General features: G+C 50.3%; 1 protein-coding gene across 2 annotated transcripts in view; it reads right to left on the bottom strand.

Moving 5' to 3' along the window:
• Positions 1–16,852, bottom strand: part of RBFOX1 (RNA binding fox-1 homolog 1) — a 1,607,565-nt gene extending 1,590,713 nt beyond the window's left edge. For both annotated transcript variants that reach the window (XM_047780555.1, XM_047780550.1), the window contains exon 1: positions 15,990–16,852. The gene's annotated coding sequence lies outside the window, so the exon portion shown is untranslated. The remainder of the gene's footprint in view (positions 1–15,989) is intronic.
• Between the last annotated feature and the right edge of the window lie 2,784 nt (positions 16,853–19,636).

Here is a 19,636-nt window from a genome sequence, read left to right on the forward strand (position 1 = left end):
AGCCTGGTGATAATTCATAAAACAAAAAAGGTTAGAAGACATGGTTTTTAGAGTCACTCTGTTAAAAATGAGGCTATCAGGTAAAGGAAGATCCAACGGCAGACCCTCCTCTGCTCCCACCATCCCCAGTCTCCCAGAGGAGGGATGTATGATGGTCCATCCAGTCTATCAGCCCAGAAAGTCCTCGTGATGGGCCACTGAGGAGCCAAAATGCAAGTCTTCTCCTTGGTACTTTGCATCATGAAAGTACAATTTGCTAAACTTTTTATTTATTTATTTATTTTTATGAATGACCAATGGCTATCTAAAGGTAGTGTTTTATCGAGCTTGTAGTATTGAAATAAACATGCATTATTACTAGAGTTTACTGGGGACTATAAGTCTGCCTTGGACTAAGAAGTCCAGTTGTGGAGAACTTGAGTAGAAATGTTGCAAACGCCCATGCTGGTGGCTTGACCTCCTGGAATTTTCAGGAAGGACTTTCTGATTTCAGTTATCATCAAAGTGCTGAGCCCAGGGGCATGCAATTAAGTATTTCCTGACATTGTTATTGTGATTCTTATTGGTTTTTTGTTTTTGTTTTGCTTTTTTTGTCTTTTCTAGGGCTGCTCCCGCAGCATATGGAGGTTCACAGGCTAGGGTCTACATGGAGCTGTAGCCACCTGCCTACGACAGAGCCACAGCAACACCAGATCCGAGCTACGTCTGTGACCTACACCACAGCTCATAACAACGTCGGATCCTGAACCCACTGAGTGAGGCTAGGGATGGAACCCACATCCTCATGGTTCTCAGTCGGATTCGTCAACCACTGTACCACGGTGGGAAATCCTATGATTCTTACTGTTGTTTTGGTTAACACCTCAGCATTAACGGGATTTTTGGCTGAAAATTCTCTGAAAATCTGAGTTAAAAAGAAAAAAAAAAAAAGGCTATGGACTTAACACCCAAGTAAAAAGTTGTTCTTACAATTTTTTTTAAGGGCTGCACCTGCAGCATATGGATGTTCCCAGGCGAGGGGTTGAATCAGAGCTGCAGCTGCCAGCCTACACCACAGCCACAGCAGTACTGGATCCGAAACACATCTGTGACCTACACCACAGCTCATGGCAACACCGGATCCTTAACCCACTGAGTGAGGCTAGGGATGGAACCCACATCCTCATGCATACTAGTCGGGTGTGTACCCCACTAAGCCACAACAGGAACTCCCTGTTCTTATAATTTTGAGTATCATTTCAGTTAAGCCCCTGAAGTCCATGGGTCCACCGGTGGCCTCCAAGGTGAGAATTCCTTTCTTAGAAGAGGAACGATGAGACGATAACGCGTCTTACAGCGCCTATATCACAGAGACTATCTGAAAGTGGAGAAGGCAAAGCATTGCTATCCACCCCAAAGAAGGAGACAGGTGCCCTCTGACCGAGGGCTGTCTTTCCAGGGTTCCTTTCACCTGGCTCCCTAGGAAGAGAAACAGGACACTAGTTCAAAACTATTTCAGCCATGGATATTTGCATGTAGGTTAGTCAAATTACTAAATTTATGCAAACAATCCTGTGGGAACATCCCCCCAGCCCCCCACCTCCCGTCTTCAAAAAAGGCAAAAAGGGAATCAAACATGATGCTAGAAGGGACAGCTACAAGCTACTAGCTCAAAGCCTCTTGCTGTCTTAGCCACACCTGCTGTCCCAGGGCAAGCCTTGGGGCCTTTAGAAATCAGACCCGACTTTTGCAAAGTCTTGGATAGTCCAGTTCCTTTTCTCTTTTAAAGTTTCCTCACAGGCCCCATGCTGAGAAGTGACACAGTTCCAATAATATCCCACAGCTTCTGAATGTCCTTTGCTAAGGGAATTGTCTCGGCTCCATTGTATACAAAGCGTCTCCTTTCACCCTCGGCTGGCGGCCTCGTGGAGCTTTAAAAGGAGGGGGTTATTTTTGGCGAGGGAGGGACAATACAATACAAACAACAGCCTGCAAGAGGGGAGCATATGTAAAAATACCCCTGACATCCCCGTGTTCCCAAGGGTCCAATTATTGCTAAGAAAGAGGATATTCATTCCCAATGCCGTAAGAATCGACATTGCCTCATATCCATCAGGCCCTTTTCTTGGAGTCACTGAAAAATAAGCTAATGCCTCATGATAAGCCTGCCTCTGTCGGCATAATCCTTCTTCTCGGCCAAAAAGGCACCGTGTAATAGGGATGGCAAATACATTTCATTCCACATAGTCATTCCAATTGGCCGAGAGGAGATGCCTAAAGGGATGTATTGAGGATTCTAAGGAGGCATCTCTGAGCGGGGGAGGGGGTTTGATTATCAGTGTCCGCCACGTCGCGGAAGAGGGAGGTGGTGGCACGCGGGCCTGGCACCTGCCGTTTTGATGTCGGGCATTACCGAGCACTGAATGAAAATGCATGAACGGGAAGCCTGCATAATATATAAGCTGGGCTGTCCTTGAGAACATGATTTTTTAGAAGTCCATTTTACCAGGCAATTTTTCATGGACGTTTCTAAACGACAGGCTAAAAGACCAAGTCGTGTCGGGGAGCATTGACTGTGAGTGGCCTGAGCACCCCCTCCTGTGCCTTCCTGGACTGGAGTTTGCGGGAAGGAGCCCAGCTGCCCCCACCCTTGGGCAGAACCAAGCGGGTGTCCCTGAGCAAGGTCAAGTTTAAGGAAGACCCCTGCCATCAGCCTCCTCAAAGCCATGTCCTGGGTGACAGTCTGTGTCCCCACAGCACATGTGCTCTGTGTCTGCATCACTGGTTTCCAACTGGGGGAACACCTCTGGTAGTCATGGCCCAAGAATGGGGGTGCTACCGGCATCTGGTAGGCAGAGACGGGGGATGCTGCTACAACCATCCGACGACATACAGGACAGCCTCCCGCAGCGCCAGGACGCTCTCCCATCCAAATGCCAATAATGCAAGAGCGTTGATGCTAAATCCTGATGCAACGCAAAAGTACTGATCGCTGCTGTTCAAAGCACATCTGGGGATTACAGCAGGACGTGTGAGTCCCTCCCCGCCAGTCCTGAGACCCTAAGTGAAGCACTTGACACCTCCTCTCTCTCCTCTCCCTCGCTCTCTATCTTTCGGTCCCCACGTCCCCATCTCTGAGGTCTGCTCCACAGGACAACAGGTGAAAACGGAATGAAAGCTCTTGCTTGGCAGAGTACGTGGCCGATGGACAGGGTTAGCCGAAACCGGAATGACAAGAACTGCAAAATGCGCCCACAGGCAAACAATGTGCCTCGGCCCCATGTGTGCACCTGCACCATGGCCACCAAACCAGAACCAGAACCGTGATGTGGCTCCATTTGCAACTCTGTCACCCACCGAGGTGCCAGGGCACGTGCCCGCCAAAGCCTTCAGTGAGAGGTGGCTGTGAAAATGCCAGGCCCATCTCCCCTGGCCCAGCCACTCCATCTCCAGGCATTCATCCTACAAACTTACACGTGAGAAAAAGCTGGTCAAGGGTATTCAAGGCCCGCCCTGTGCGAGCAAAATACCAGAAAGGACATAACTTTCCATCAAAGGAGCTAACCAAATGAAGTGGGAGCCATGGATGACTATACACCCATGAAAAAGTGGATAGATGTTTGGATATGGAATAATTTTCAAAACATAAATATATTCCTTTTTTTTTTGTCTTTTTGCCATTTCTTGGGCCACTCCCGCGGCATATGGAGGTTCCCAGGCTAGGGGTCTAATCAGAGCTGTAGCCGCCGGCCTACACCAGAGCCACAGCAATGCAGGATCCAAGCCGCATCTGTAACCCGCACCACAGCTCACGGCAACGCCGGATCCTTAATCCGCTGAGCAAGGCCAGGGACCGAACCTGAAACCTCATGGTTCCTAGTCAGATTTGTTAACCACTGCGCCATGACGGGAACTCCCAATATATTCTTAAATTTTTAAACAAAATGAGGAGTGAGTGGAACTCTGCATAGCCTATGTGAGACCAGTGGGAACGTCTGTGCATATTAAATCTATGACAAGATGCATGAGAGTAGCGTCTCTGGTGAGCTGGGAGGTAAGTGGAAGAGAAATATATTTTTCCAGGCATACTCTTACCTTTTTTTTCTTTTTTTTTTAGTATTGTACCATTGTAATCTAAACAATTAAATAAATACAGTGAAGCAGCCACTGTGCCTTGTCAAATCCGTCATCCCCTGCCTCGAAACTGGCTTCTTCTATGCTTGTCTTTTGTAAATACTGGCAAATCAGCCCTTGCGGAAAATGATTAATTTTTAAATACTTGGGTCGAATGCTTTTCTGTAGAGATGCCCCCCATTTTTCATCCAAAAAGAAGAAGACTATCGGCAGGCCCTGTGTTGTGCTCAGGACAACAGGGAAAAGTGTGAGAGGTTCTCATTAGAACTCAGACAGGTCAGGACACGGGTACCCCCAGCCTCCCCCTTCGCCAGCTCCTCTGCAAACTCCAGCTCTCAGATGAAGCGCTGTATCAATTAGCAGAGCCACTTGGTTCTCAAAAGCTGAGCTGGTTCCTGGGCTATTATTAGCTGGCGAACAATAGCTTAGAGGGAAGGAGGGGAAAAAAAAAAATAAAACTGGCACTAGGCTTTGAAATCTGAAGCCACTATTCTGGGAAAAAGACAATTATATTACACAGGTGATACAGAGGATTCACCTTAGGAAATGCGTTCTGTTGGTCTCCCCCGAGACCTTAAAAAGATGTTGCTTCGTGATCTCTTAATTGATGACTGTGGGAGAACATGCTTTTGCTTTGTTGTGTTTGTTTTTGTTTTACGACGGAAAATAATTAGCGTTGCTTTTAACAAAAGTTGTAAGGGGAAAAATACTAAAATGGCAAGGGCACAGTGACATCTGCTGGCATTTCATAAACTTTTTGAAGACAGGCGACTGTTCCAGACACTGCTCTCCACTCATTCTCGTGAGCTGAGGCCCATCCGTGGCCGAGCAAAATTAATATTCTCCAAAATACTCCCTAAAATTATCTACAGAGAAGATCGTTAAGGATGAAAGCCCAAGAGCCTCTTCCTCCTGGAGTGGTTCCCCTCCCCTCTTTCGGTAAAGCAATCTGGAACTCCAGGGAGTTAATAATTTTATTTTATTTTTTGTAATAAGTAGAAGAGGTAGGATGGAGACAAATTAAATTCTGCTAGCTGTTTCCCCTTGATTTTGTTACTATAAATGGGAATTCCACCAATCCTTGTCTGGAAATGATGAACACAGGGTAACAGGCCTCTAACTACGCTGGGAGAACACGGAACAGAAATCAGAACATTCCTGCTGGCAAGGCTGGCAAGGCAGGCGGCAAAACCCAAACCAGGAGTGAAAAGGGAGGGCACCCAAAGCCATGACTTAGGGCAAGCGGCAAAAGGGCCTCTGCTGTGCTATAAAAGAACAAAAAAACCCCAAAACCCCAACCAACCATCCAACCAAAACCAAAAAAAAGGCATTGAAAGCAAAATCCAGAATGCTGAGGCTCAAAAGCGTTCCCCAGTTATTTTTAAATCCCTGATAGGGACATGGAGCCACTGAGGTGGCAATTTAGGGGTGGCCTAAGGGGAAGAAGGAAACTCTGGTTTCTCTTTAGGGACGTTACGAAGGTGTATTCATGGAGTTGGGGTCTGGCTCCATCTCCCACGCTGCGGTCACTCACTGAATGCACCTTCGCAATAGCGGCTACAGTAGCGGGACGTGAACCTAAACGGAAAGACACCCTGGGTGCATAACAGGCAGAACCCACCTCCCCGGCACTCCTCATCCTCCCGGGGCCTGAAGTCAGAGCCCACGAAACCACCATGGGGCCAGCCTCTGTGCCCTCTCTGCCTCCCGTGTCACGCACACACACACATGCACCATATTCACATGCACACACATACACACAATGCATACACGCATACTCATAGTCACGCACATAATGCACGTGCACACACATGCACACACACACAAACATGCACACAGTGCACACTGGCGTGCACAACACACACACACGCACTCACACACATTCCCACGTCCCCATTCCCCCAAAGGTGCTCCCAGGAGCTCCTCTCATGAGCAACATGCCCAGAAATGACAGTGCAAGCAAAGACCTGGCCCATTTCCAAAGGAACGCGGGCCTCAAGCACAGGCTGCGTGCTGTGGCCTCTGCAGCTCCTCCAGCCGCATGGACACACTGGCTCCCGCTACTCCAGGCACTGGCGGGGCGGGGGGGGCGGCTGTACAGTCTTCAGGGCGTGCAGAGCGCCCCCCCTGCCCCCCACCCTGGCCCAGGGTCACACACATGGGTGCCTGCAGCCACCACAGCCTCCTGACCTCCTTCCACCACGTGTGGCAGAACTTGATCCTTGTCACTCTCCAAGTCTCAGCTTAAACGGCGCCTACAAGCCTCTCCTTGGAGAGAGCTCCCCACTCCGTCCCGCTCAACACGGCCATTCACCTATTTAGTCCCTTAGTGCACAGTTTTGTTTCCATCTTAATACTTAATGTAACGGGGAGTTCCCGACGTGGCTCAGTGGAAACGAATCTGACTAGCAGCCATGAGGATGCAGGTTCGATCCCTAGCCTCACTCGTTGGGTTAAGGTTCTGGTATTGCCATAAGCTGTGGTGCAGGTTGCAGATGCAGCTCAGATCTGGTGTTGCTGTGGCTGTGGTGTAGGGTACGTCCCTACCCTAGCCCGGGTATGTCCTTATGTCGTGGGTTCGGCCCTAAAAAGACAAAAACAAAACAAAACAAAAAACAAAACAATATAACAGATCTATGTGTGTATTTTCATGGCTTGTGTGGTCTCTCCCACTGGAGAATAAGCTTCAGGAGGCTGAGATCTTGTTGGTCCCAATCACTGGTCAGTGTACCATGCCAGCACCACGAAGCCTACAACCGAGCTTGGGTCTAAAACGTTGACTGAATACATGAGAAAGGCAATGAGTGACCCCAGAAAAGCAATCCTACATGCCATAAATAACACACGTGGAGGAAATTTTTTTTTAAGAAAAAAATGAATGAAAATAAGAGTGCCGGAGTTCCCATCATGGCACAGTGGTTAACAAATCCGACTAGGAACCATGAGGTTGCGGGTTCGATCCCTGCCCTTGCACAGTGGCTTAAGGATCCAGTGCTGCTGTGAGCTGTGGTGTAGGTCACAGACACGGCTCGGATCTCGCATTGCTGTGGCTCTGGCGTAGGCTGGCGGCAACAGCTCTGATTGGACCCCTAGCCTGGGAACCTCCATATGCTGCGGGAGCAGCCCAAGAAATGGCAAAAAGACCAAAAAAAAAAAAAAATAAGAGTGCCCATTTGCTCTGCTGGGACTCAAAATGACACTCCTTTGCTCCGGGTCTAGCTCAGGATACCTACCACTGCCCTATGCTGTCCTATTTTCTGGGAATTCCTGGTGTTTTTAAAGCGCTACAACCTATTCATCTGTGCCTCCCAACCACCACCTTTTTTTTTTTTTTTTACGGCCACCCCTGTGGCATATGGAAGTTGCCAGGCTAGGGGTCCAATCAGAGCTGCAGCCGAGGCCACAGCCACAATGCCAGATCCATCACAGCCCCATCTGTGATCTACACTGCAGCTTGCAGCAATGCTGGATCCTTAACCCACTGAGCGAGGCCAGGGATCAAACCCGCGTCCCTCTGGACACCATGTTGGGTTCTTAACCTGCTGAGCCACAACAGGAACGCCTACCTATCTTATGTATATTTATTTTAGGTACCTTAGCAAGGATAAATTTTTCTTAAAAAAAAATGAAATGAGCCACATATATTACAACAAAAGGTGAATGTTAAAGGCAAAATGGAGTCAACAGTGAGATCAATATGTAAAATCTATGCTGGCAAATCCCATACAGTCCTTTACTGGACTGTAAAAATCAGCTCTGAGCTTCCTGGCAGGCTTTGTGAAAAGGGAACATGATCATTTGTTCCATTTAGAATGTCTGGTATTTATATACCAATAAATACCTCTGAAAAGAAGGAACTTTTTCTGATCCTGAGACCGGAGATAACACAGGGACAGTGAACAGAGCCCTTAGGTGTCATCACAGCAAATACCAGCAGCGAGTGTGAATTCTCCAGAGCCTGTTATCTTTCTTGGTTCCCCCTTATTTGTTTCCCACAATATTTTGTTCTTTGCACAAGTTTTAGACTCAGCTGTAACCACTCTCAAACTCTGGTCTAAATAGTCTATTCTTTCTCTGTGTGTATACAGAATATCTATTTTTTTCAAAATACGACATCAAATGGCTTTCTTATCTCTCATTGGCAGCTGACAGCAGCAAAGCAGAGCAGAGTAGAACTGAATTTTGTGGGGTCCTGGGTTCCTTGTCCTCATGACGTATTTTCAAAGGTGACTGTAAGTCCACCCAAACTAAACCTATGCAAGTTTCATGTGCAAAACAAAGTTCACTCGAAAACAAAGTATCTTTTTAAAAACCATAGGCACCTTAACTACAGAAACTTTTGTTTCAAAGAGTCTTGGAGTACAAGGGTTCTTGTCTGAATATTACAAGGTAAATAAATGGATGAAGAGAAAATAGGCTCAGAAGTCTCTGTGTCAGCTCTTTTTGGGGGGATGGGGTGGGGGAGCAAGAAGTTCCCAGGCCTGGGATGGAACCTGGGCCTCCAACAACAGGGACATAAGCAGCTACGGTGATGCCAGATCCTCAACCACTGCACCACAAGAGAACTCCTATGTGTTAGTTCTTAACTTACCTCACTCTGGAGAATCAATCGTTGGTGAGAGAGGCAGAATCATTCGTCCTTTGATAGGGAAAGAGAGCTCAGAGACCTTCAATAACTTGCCCAAGGTCACACAGCTGGAAAGTGCAGAGTCTGGACTCAAAAGTTAGGTGTGCCTGGATCCAAAGCTTGTGTCATGGTTCTCAGGGAGCTTGGTCTTCTCAAAGCTTTCCTGACTCCAAAAGAACTCCACGAGCTTAGGTCAACGTGCCATCATCTTGAAAGGCAAGGGGTTTTCTCCATATTTAGCCAGCATCCTACCCACTATAATTCAGACTGGCCAAACTCCCCCAATTAGAAACAAGAACCCTGCCAATGAAGCATTTCATGTTCTACAGAAAAGTAGCAATACCCCTCATTAGTCTCCCCAAGGAAGCTCCTGAAATTTCCCAACTCGGGCAAATGCGGACTTTTTTCCTCTCCTTTGGGCATCTCCCCGTGTGTCATTTCCACCTTCTGATCAGCCTTTGCAATCAGCAGCGGCCTGACCAGGACCCAACTTTCTAAGGCTGCCCGAGGAAAAGGTATGTTTTGCATGATGCTGCGACAGTGAGCCATGCCACAGGCCAGCCTTCCCTTTAGAAAGACCCCAGAAGAAGCAGCTCAGGCCCAGGGCATCCATGAGAGACTCAGTCTAGAACATAGGCAATGATCCCGGGGTTGAGATGGAGGGTTTGCCCTGTGGGAAACAAACACCCAGAGAGTGGCAGCAGGATCCAGCCAGGGCTGCTGATGCTGAATCAGCCTCTCGATTCCCTGCTCTGTCACTTTTCATAACAAGTCTAATATATTAGTGTTTCTCTCTGCCAATCAATCAGAGCCCGTGCATATGGCCGCTGTCAGCAGTCCTCGGCAGGCAGAACTCCATATAGAGACACGGGCCTGTCACCTCCCTTGCAGCCTTGCTGGGTCCTTTCCCCTTCGCTCTCAATTTATCATCTTGGTTACAGCCAAGAGGAAAGTGTAGGACTCACATCCTGGGGCCAGTCTGCTGCCTCAAGGGACTCTGAAATTCTAGCAGCAACAACAACAACCATGATATAATTATGACAAAACAGTAATAAGAATTGTTACTATTATCATAGTAAAGACCGCTGGTGAACACACACTGTGTGCCAGGCACTTTGCTAAAATAATTTACGGTGCTGATTCATTATCAGACTGACCCTGCACCATAGAATCCTTATCTCCAAACGGGAGAGTAAGGCTCAAATGAGTTAAGGAAGACCAAAGGGCATGGAGCTGGTAAGGGATGGAGATGGGATCTGAAGCCGGACAGTCTGATTCTGAACCCTAACCATCACCCTGGGTTACCTCCTACCTCCTGCATGTCTTGTGGAGGTTCCTCTGCTTTGCCCCTCAGGACCGGACATGCCTCCTCAGCACAGGGCAGAAGAGAGAAGCCACTTGGGTCTGCAACTTAGTCTTTGAGCCTCAGTAGTCCCATCGGTAAAATGGGATCGGAATAAAGTTTGTGAGAAAGTGTTAACACAATGATGAGTGCCCAGCCTTCTTTCCCATGCTCATGCAAGAAGGCCCGCCCTACAAATGCTGTAGATCTTGGAGAACAGAGGATGACACCAAGAAGACAATTTCAAAAGCCTACATCCACGCCCTCATTGCTGACTCTCTCTTTGCTAAAGTTCACAGAAAAGAAACATCTTGAGGAAAGACAGACAGACCTAGCCATGACCAAAGTGATGGCACACGTCGATTTATTATGCTGGCAAAGTCTAATTTTGTTCTCAGGAAAAGGAAAAGGGAGCAGATTCAGAGGAGGGTGCTTCAAGGGAGTGAGCCTGGGTGTGCAAACTGCACTCTGAGGTTATCAGAGCAGGGTGAGCCTTGAGAGGATGGCACCCCGCAGCCAGACAGGGGGCCTCGCACTCCCTGAAAAATCACACTCAGAGCGTGAGCCCAGAGCCAGGGGCCCGAGGATCCCCAGGTGACAAAGAACAGAACAAAAGCTAGGTTATATCCAGGCAGACCCCCACACAGGCCAGTCATATACAACGGCATGAGATGCTGTGACCAACTTGGTGCCTCCAACAGCTTTAGCTTGAGTGGCTCTGGGAAGAGATGCGAAGCAGCCAGGTTCACCACCTCCACCCCCACCGCACAGCACTGCCCCCCCCCGGGTGCCCTGGTGCCCTGAGATGAATTGCCTCCCTACGGCTCTCCATCCCCCTGCCAACTGGGGACACGGAAAGACTCCGCTTCCAAGTGTGGTAGAAGGATCCAGTGGAATCCCTCAATATCGCCATATCCAGGATCCACCCTGTGCCAAGCACCCTTCCAGATGCCAGGAATACCTTGATGTCCAAACCAGGTGTATGCACGGCCCACCTGACGTTACTATCCAGCGAGTGAGCGAAAGGGAGGAAACAGAGCTGCCCCCCGATGACTGTAAGGATGGGGAATCCATACAGGGAATGACCGAGAGGGTCTCCCTAAGCAGCGGGAGGGCTAGGGAGTCAACAAGGTGAGTGAAGGGGCTGAGGGCAGATGATCCCAGGCCAGGAAAACACAGCTCGACACACAGCCACGCAAGCAGAGCACGGAGCAAGGCCTGTGTTCTCGAGCAAGTGTTCAAAATACATAACTCCTCATCATCACAGCGCCTCTGATGGCCGCTGGCAGGGTCCCAGGGTTGTGGATAAAGACAGATTGGCTCCAAGGGTCCAATGTGGGAAGAAAATTGCCCTGTCCTGATGTCCACATCCTCCATCAACCATCATTAACCACCCTCCGAGGCCAGGAGCGCCTCCAAAGACGGACCACGCCAGGGCGCTCAGCAACCTCAGGAAGCAACTCCCTTCTTCCTGGCAACAGCCATTACCACACCCCCTCCTGGGAGAAGAACACAGCCACACTCTGAAAAAGAACCTTCTGGAAGAGATCAGAAACAGGTCTGGGGGGGATGTCAGCCAAGCCACCGGGACGAGTTGTGGGGCGGTGGGGGCGCGCCGCTGCTTTGAAGGGGTGTTTAGGGAAAAAACTACGTAGGATAATGTATATGGATACACGCTGGCGTTCCAGCCACACACGACGAGTATTCATGAGAAACCTGAGGTTCCTTTTCCCTGTAAACCAACCCCTTGTCTTGAATGGAAGAATTTGTTCTAAGCCCCCAAGAGGCATCTGTGGGGGTTGTGGGGGGGGGGTCAATTCCTTAGATGCTGCAGGGCTTACCCTTCCAGTGCCAGGAAGTCCAGAAACCAAATGTGGTTTCGGAGATGAACTGGAACTTTGAGACAAAGGCTGGCGCGGGCCAGGAAGCCATGCTTGCTTATTTACTCTTCTCAAAAACATCTGCTGGTCTTCCCCACACCCTGGAGGCCATAAATATACCATGGCACATCTCTGCTTTAAATCCTCTGATGGCTTCACTGGATAATGGCTGGACTCCTCACTAGGACTCGGAGCCCACAGGCCCCAAGGTCATCCATACAACGTTATCAATGTTACAGCCCCAGGGCTTTGGGCTTTCTGTTCCCTCTTTCTGAAACCCTCTTCATGGGGAAGACGACTCTGGAAGGGATGTTCCATCGGATCACCATGTATCTTAAGTGTCTGAACAGTGCTTGGGCTCAATAAACGCAGGATCAATGGACCGCTTGATACCTACCAACTACGTCTCTTCACTGAGATCTCAGCTCATGTCTCTCCTCCTTGGAAAGCCCTTCCAAGTCGCTCTGTGTCATACTGTCACATCCTAATCTCTACAACCCTTGTCACTATCCTCATAAACATGTAGTTTCATCCCCTGCTTATGGTCTGGCTTCCCCCACAAACAAAGAAACTTCAAGAGGGCAAGATTCTCATTGGCCTTGTTCCCCAAGCAGAACATCTGACCTGGTGTATGTTTCTAGATGAGCATGTATCACTTAGTCACTCCTTAACCCTAGCCCTTAGTCACCCCCTAACCCTAACCCTAACCCCACAGACACACCCCTCCATAGCAGCAGGCAAGAGTCACCCGCATCTCTTGCGTCTGGTGACCAGTGATGGACCAATGGTAAGGCTGGTGCCCAGAGCAACCACAGATATAAAACACGAGGATGGCTCTCTCTCCCTATAACTCCAGGGGTCTTCTGCCTAAGGACGCCCCAGACCTGGGCACCTAGTCTAACCACATTCTCCATCAAAGGCAACACCAGGGGCTGGGGGCCCTTCATTTTGAAGCTCTCTCACTGATTATTAATTAAAGCTTTAAGAGTTATACTTGTGCCTCGAGGCAGGATTTTAAATGATGGAGGTAGGGCATTTCAAAAACATCATCTCCAAGTTTCAGGCCTTTGGCACAACAGCTATGTCTCGGGCAATAGGGAGAGAAACGGACAAATGACGATTTCAGGAAAGTCACTCACTGGGTAGTAATTGGTGGCCCCTGCTTGATGCGAGGCTCCCAGGCTGGGTGGGCAAAGGGAGATGAGCTGCCCTGTGTCCTTCAGAGCAAATGCACTTGGATTTCAACAGCCTTCACACACGCCACTGGGAAACTGCCGCGTCCCCAACATATCTTCCGAGTCAGAGACAATTTCCCTCTTGGAACGTGTTCATCACACCACACATCAGCTTAAAGGATGCAAATAAAATGGTCTCATTTTTAGAAAGGTGAAATGTCAGATATGTTTATACAGAGCAGACCCAATTTTCCAGACGAAAAAAAAAAAAAAAACTTATCTGAAAGGAATTTTATAACATATAATGGTTTGGCACGGCTTGAACTGAAAAGACTAAATTTGTTTTAAAAAAAAAAAAAGTCATCAGAGACGTGAGGATGTTGAAGAGGCCTGTGCTCAGACGTTAGAGGAGCAGGTAAAAAAATAGCATCAATTATCATGGAGAGAAAATAGAGCAGAGTGGGTCAATTCCAGGAGGAGAAATCTGCTCAGACCCACGTTTTGGCTCATTTCTGAGTGGAAAACCCTGGGACCCCGGGGTGGACGTTCAAGACAGTGAATTCTTAGGAAAGTAAGATTTTCTAAGATGATACTCTCATCCCAGGAGGCCAAGGGGAAGCAGGACTTTCTTCGGACTAAAGGAAAACAGGCACAACGGCGGCAAAAACTTAATTTCAGAGGACAGGTGCCTGTTGAAATGCTGTCAAAAGCCACCAACCAGCCTACATCTCAGCCTGTGGCCAGTGTGTCACTGATGCTCCTTAGACCATGGGGAGAGTGAGTGGAGCAGAGGTTTCCGCCGAGAAATCCCCCAGTATGATTAACCAGCCTCCTTTTGGTTTCCATGGGATCTGTGGTTTAAAAGAAAGTGCATGCATGTGAGGGAAGCTGCCTCCCTTTTCTATCCCACCAGGTGTCATAAGACTCAAAATAGAGAGTAATCGATTTGATTTAAAAAAAAAAAAAAAGAATGAAAAAGAAAAACTAACTTCACCCAGGCACTTGCCATGTGCTAGACCCTGTTCTGTGCTTATTCATTTATTTAATTCTCCCCCAAACCCTCCAAGGTCAATACCACCCCTGTAACATTCATCGGGCAGGTGAACAAACTGAGGCACAGGGAGGTGATGTCATCTGCCTGAGGTTAGTTACACAGCTAGCAGGTGGCAGAGCCAGGGGCCCTGTGCTGCTTCCTGGCCTTATCCCTGGAGGCTAGTGGTACCTTCAAAAATTAGGAAAGGTGAGGCCAGTTTCTTCCAAACCCAACTCAGCCAGGAGTTAACTTAGGGGAAACCCAGTGGATTCCCCGAGATCCCAGGGCTTCCCAGAAGACCCTGGAGAGCACAGAGGTCTGGAGTCCACCCCTCTGCTTGCCCTTGAAGCCCCTGCCAGGACACCTTTACCCTTCATGGGCCCAGGTCCTTGCCTCTGAAGAAAAAAGACCTTGGCCAAAAATAAGTCTGCCCATGGCTCCAGCCAGCCCCTCTGTGGTCACTTAAGAATTGAAAGGATCCAGGCCTTCTCATCTCTCTCTCTCTTTCCCCCTTTGTAACAAAGATAAATGGGAAACAGAGGGTAGATGAACTAGGACGGGGCAGGGAGGGATCACAGGCTGGGGCGTGTTCTAAACTTATGCTGAAAAAGCCAAACCTCTCGGCACATTCGATTTTAAAAAATAATAAAAATATGCCATCATCATTATTATTATAAAAGAAAACTCCAGTTACAGTGCATTGTATTTCAGCTCAGACAAAGCTATCTCACGACACCCCCCCACACACATACACACACACTTCTTTCCAAGTTCAACGGAGAAGATGCGCTGTGGGGTACTTATTCCCAGGACTACCAGACTTGGATTTCCAAGCGCTCGAGCAGCCCCGCCCCAAACGCTCCGGGGCAGGCAGGTGCACCCCTGCCCTAGCCCGGGCGGGCGGAGTGGCCTCCCTTTCCCCGCCGGAGGCAGGGAGCGGAGGTGGCGGCTCCCGAGCCAGGCGGATCAGGGGCTTCGCCTCCCTTTCCGCGCGGGCAGCTTCCGGGCTGGCCTGGTCCCTCGGAGCGGATCCCTTGATGGCTCCCGGGGCATCAGGGACGTGGGAGCTGAGACCCGCTGAAGCCCTCCCTCGCCTCCAACCCTGGATAGTTGGGAAACTGGAGCTGATAAGAGGCTCCCCCAGGCCTGCTGGAGAGCTGCTACCTCCTAGGTTTCCTCCCTAGAGTGAAGATGCCCTCAGGCACCAAAAGGAGCGCAGGGGGAGTTCCGAGTCCTGAGTTCTCAGGCTCGCCCCAGGCCCTCCCCCAGGGCCGAACGCAGTGGCGTCCTGGGCGTCCCTCTCGGTGCCCATAAACACTGACACTGTCCCTCGTGCTCAGCGACCCCCTTCTTCCCCGCCTCCCACAAAGGACTCGGTGCTTCTTTCCAAACGCCCTCCCAGGCCACGAACTACCTCCTCCCTCAGACCTCGTGAAGGGCAGTGGAGAGGCAGTGACCCGGGCGCACGCTGCCAGCCGACCAGGAACCCTCACCAAAGTGCGCAGGCAGATTCCCGCTGTTCCTGGCACCCGGGACTTGCTCCCAGGAGGACGAACGGGGCAGCCTGCGAGCTCCTGAGGGGCGCTTTGAAGCGAGGAAGGGGGTGCTTCTGGAAGGACGCAGGTGGGGGGAGCTCCTGATCTCAGCCCCCCAGACGACGTGCAGAGAGATCTCCCCAACCACACTGAAAAAGTTCCCCGGCCAGCGCGCCCAGCCCGGCGCCGAGAGGAAGCCAGTCTCGAGGAGCCAATCCTTCCCTCTGTGGGACCCTCTGGCCATGTCCGTGGGGCACCGAGGCGGTGACTCCGCCTGGACTTACCTAGAACTCCCGGCGCACCTGGCTCCGGTCGCCTTCCGCTCGACCCCAGACCCTCCGACTCCCCTGTGCTCTCTGCAGCCCCAGCCGCACTCACCATGAGCTGGAGGTGGCGAAAGGGGGTGCCGGCTGCTCCCACGCCGTCCGCAACTTTGCCGGCAGGTCAGCCCCGCCCTGGCGCCCCTGCCTGGGCAGCAGGCCGGGGGCGGCTGGGCGCGGCGCGGGTCAGGACAGCCGGGCCCTGACGGCCACTGCCAAGGGGTCTGAGGCGCAGGGCTCCTCAGTCCCCGGGCGCGCAGCCCGCTCCTCCGCGCTCCGCCTGGTGGGAGGCTCGGAGTTCGCTCGTTCCGGACGCAGGGGCGGGGCGCGCGGCTGTCCCCTCAGGTGCGGGGTGCCCTGTTCGCTCCTTGCTCCTCCTGTCCCCGAGGCGCACGCGTGGGTCTGGCCACAACCGCCGCCTCCGCCGATGGCGCGGGCAGGCAGAGCGCCCCCGCCCCAGTGCGGGAGCAGCCGGGGGCTGGGGTGAAGCGGCAGGGATTCCCCTCCGCGAGTTCGGGGTTCCCCACCCGGCGCGGACCCCGGGCTCCGTCCGCCGCCGCCGCCGCCGCCGCGAGAAGCGCTTCAGGGCAGCGCAGCCTCTGCCGGGGCTCCAGCTGGAGGAGGCGGTGGCGGCGCGGCTGGCACAGGGACTGGAAAGGAGGTGACCTTCAAACCCCGCGCTCGGGGAGACCGGGAGGCGGGCTGGGGTGACGGAGGGGAGCGGTGTGCACCCAGCTGGTCCGCGGGAGCGCCGGCCCGCGGGCGGGAGAGAGTGAAGAGGAGATCTTCAAACAAAAACACGGATTAGAAAATAAACAAAGGAGGGCGAGAGAGCGAGCGAGAAAATGTGTGCATATGTGTGTGCGTGTGTGCGCGTGTCTCTGTGGGGGGGGGGAGCGAGCGAGAAAGCGTGTGCGTGTGAGCGCGCGCGACAGGCGGCGAGCAGCCGGGGCTGCGGAGCCAAAAATAATCCGGAGCCCGAGGGAGCGCCCCCTCCCCCTCCCCTCGCCAGCACCGCTGAGGCCGCCGGGCCTGCAGCCCCGGATTCCAGCGGACGGCGGCGGACGCCTGACCCAGTGCCTCGGCGTCCTGGAGGAAGGCGTGAGAGCTGCAAGTGCGGGGGATTGCGCCCAAGCCCTTGTCCCAAAGCGGACTCACTCCTTGAGCACCACCGCCCCCCTCCACCCCTTCCTCTCAGAGTGGGCAGACCCCCTAGAGAAACGCAAAGTGGACGTTTCCTGCCCCGACCCGCTTCTGATCTGATCTCGGAAATCTGGAAGCCCTGGCAGAGATGCAAAAAGTTATCCAAGCCCCCTCGGACGCCTTGCAGGGAGCGGGTGCGCGCTGGCCTGGGCCACCCTGCTGGGCTTCTTACAGGCCTCCTAATCCTGTACCGGGTGCTGACGCCAGAGGGGTCTAGAGATTGCTCTCTCAGCAGCTGCCTTAGAGCCAGAAGCCCACCCCCACCCCCGCCCCGACTCCTCAGTAAATCCTGCCACTCAATTAGCACCCACTGTCACCAGATGCCATTTCAAGTATCGACACTGAACTTTCTCAACAACTAAATGAAGTAGGTACAGCAGGTATGTCCAGTTCACAGATCTGAAAACAGAGGCTTGAGGAGTCTCCCTTGAAGCTCAGAGGTAACAAATCCGACTAGTATCCTTGAGGATGGATGAATCCCTGGCAAGGATCCGGTGTGGCTGTGGTGCCGTTTAGCCGCTGCAGCTCCCATTCCACCCCTAGCCAGGGAACTTCCTTATGCCATAGGGTGCGGCCGGAAGGAAGGAAGAAAAAGACAGGTAGACCAAAAAAAGCAAACAGATGCTAAGGTTAAAGCAGCAATGCTTCTTTTTTGAGCCCCGTCCTGGACTCACTGAGCCGGAAACTCAGCTGTTTATTTTATTTAATAAACATTTTAGGTGATTGTGTTGCATAGGGAAGTTTGAGGTCCAGAGAGTTCTCATTTGCTCAAGATCACACAGCTGGCAAGGAACCAGGATTCCTGGGCCATACTTAATTTCATGGGGTGTACCACTGCACCCACACTGCCTTGAAGCGGTGAGGGGGGGCGCGGTTGGAGGGGTCCAGATTCTAGCTTGAGCACCTGTCTTATGTTCATTTTCCTACCCTGTCCTTTGATTACTTTTGAATTTGCCCCAGAGCTCCTCCTCTAAGTAAAACTGTCAGATTTCAAAAAGTAGGGACCATGTAACAGGTATTGCTTTGTATCTGGTGTATGTCCTGAGTGTCTAAAGACTTTTAAGAATTCCTCTGCAGGAGTTCCCATCATGGCGCAGCAGAAACGAATCCCATTAAGGAACCATGAAGTTGTGGGTTCGATTCCTGGTCTCAGTGGGTTAAGGATATGGTGTTGCCGTGAGCTGTGGTATAGATGGCAGACTCGGCTCAGATCCTGCGTTGCTATAGGCTGGCAGCTGTAGCTCAGATTGGACCCCTAGCCTGGGAACCTCCATGTGCCGAGGTTGCAGCTCTACAAAGCCAAAAAAAAAAAAAAAAAAAGGAGAGAAAATTCCTCTGCAATCCTATCGGGCTAAGATTTCTTCTAACATTAGAATAAAATAAGAGAGCTTCTACCTACAACTGGAATTAAAAAAAAAAAAAGCAACATTTTATCGTCACTAGAGAAAATACCTTTGCAAAATCCAAAAAGATATCTTTCTCTCATGGGCCCCAGTAGGTGATTTTGCCATTTGGGTTGGTTTGACTGTATGCTTCCTGAGGACTCTCTTTGATAATAATATATCTGTGTGTAAACTTTTTTTTCCGTTATACTATACTAGTCCCTTATCCTTCAGTGAGAGCACAATGAGTCTATCAATCTGGGGTAGTAACATCAGAATCATTTCCCTCAGAAACTGTTTACAATGGAAAAACCACCGAATTTAAATGTAATTGTCTAGCCGTGCAGGGAGATGAGATGGGTTGTAAAAGAGGTATTCTCAATTTAAAAGCAAATTATCAATAATGAGAGACGAAATAAATGGCAGTTAATGGGAAGTTCTGTTGAAATATAATGTTTTGTGCAAATTCACCAACAGGAATTGTTTCTCCATGCTCCTTCATTTTTATTCCAGAAAGAAAAAAAAAAAATGAATGCAGTCATTCAAGGCAGAAACACTGGCTGTTGTTTCCTTAGAATGGGTCATCGCTGGGTGCTTTTATTATTTTTAACATATATATTTTTTTCCCATTAGAAATGAAATTAAACATATTTAACTATCTCAAAATCAAGGTCAGTCTGAGTCGACTCTGATGTATTTATTTCGGAGTAGAAATAGGCTTAGGTGTATTAGCAGTGCGTGTCAGGCATGACTCACTGGTGCCGTGTTGCTACATGGCTTAAGAAAGCTTAATGTGAGTGGGGGAGACATTCATTACAATTTAAAATAAAATGAGAGTAAAGATCAATATAGCATGCTACTCTGGTGCTCATCTGGAAAATATTAGTTTCTATTTTGCCATGACCTTTCGCATTGCAGGCAGAGTTTTTCTGTCATTCCTCCACAGTGAGTCACTTCTATGTTAAAAAAGACGAAAAAAGAAAAAAGAAAAAAAAAAGAGGCTGAAGTAAACAGCTCCTAGTTGTT

The sequence above is a fragment of the Phacochoerus africanus genome, chromosome 5 (genome assembly GCF_016906955.1).
Source record: "Phacochoerus africanus isolate WHEZ1 chromosome 5, ROS_Pafr_v1, whole genome shotgun sequence".
Classification (NCBI taxonomy): domain Eukaryota; kingdom Metazoa; phylum Chordata; class Mammalia; order Artiodactyla; family Suidae; genus Phacochoerus; species Phacochoerus africanus.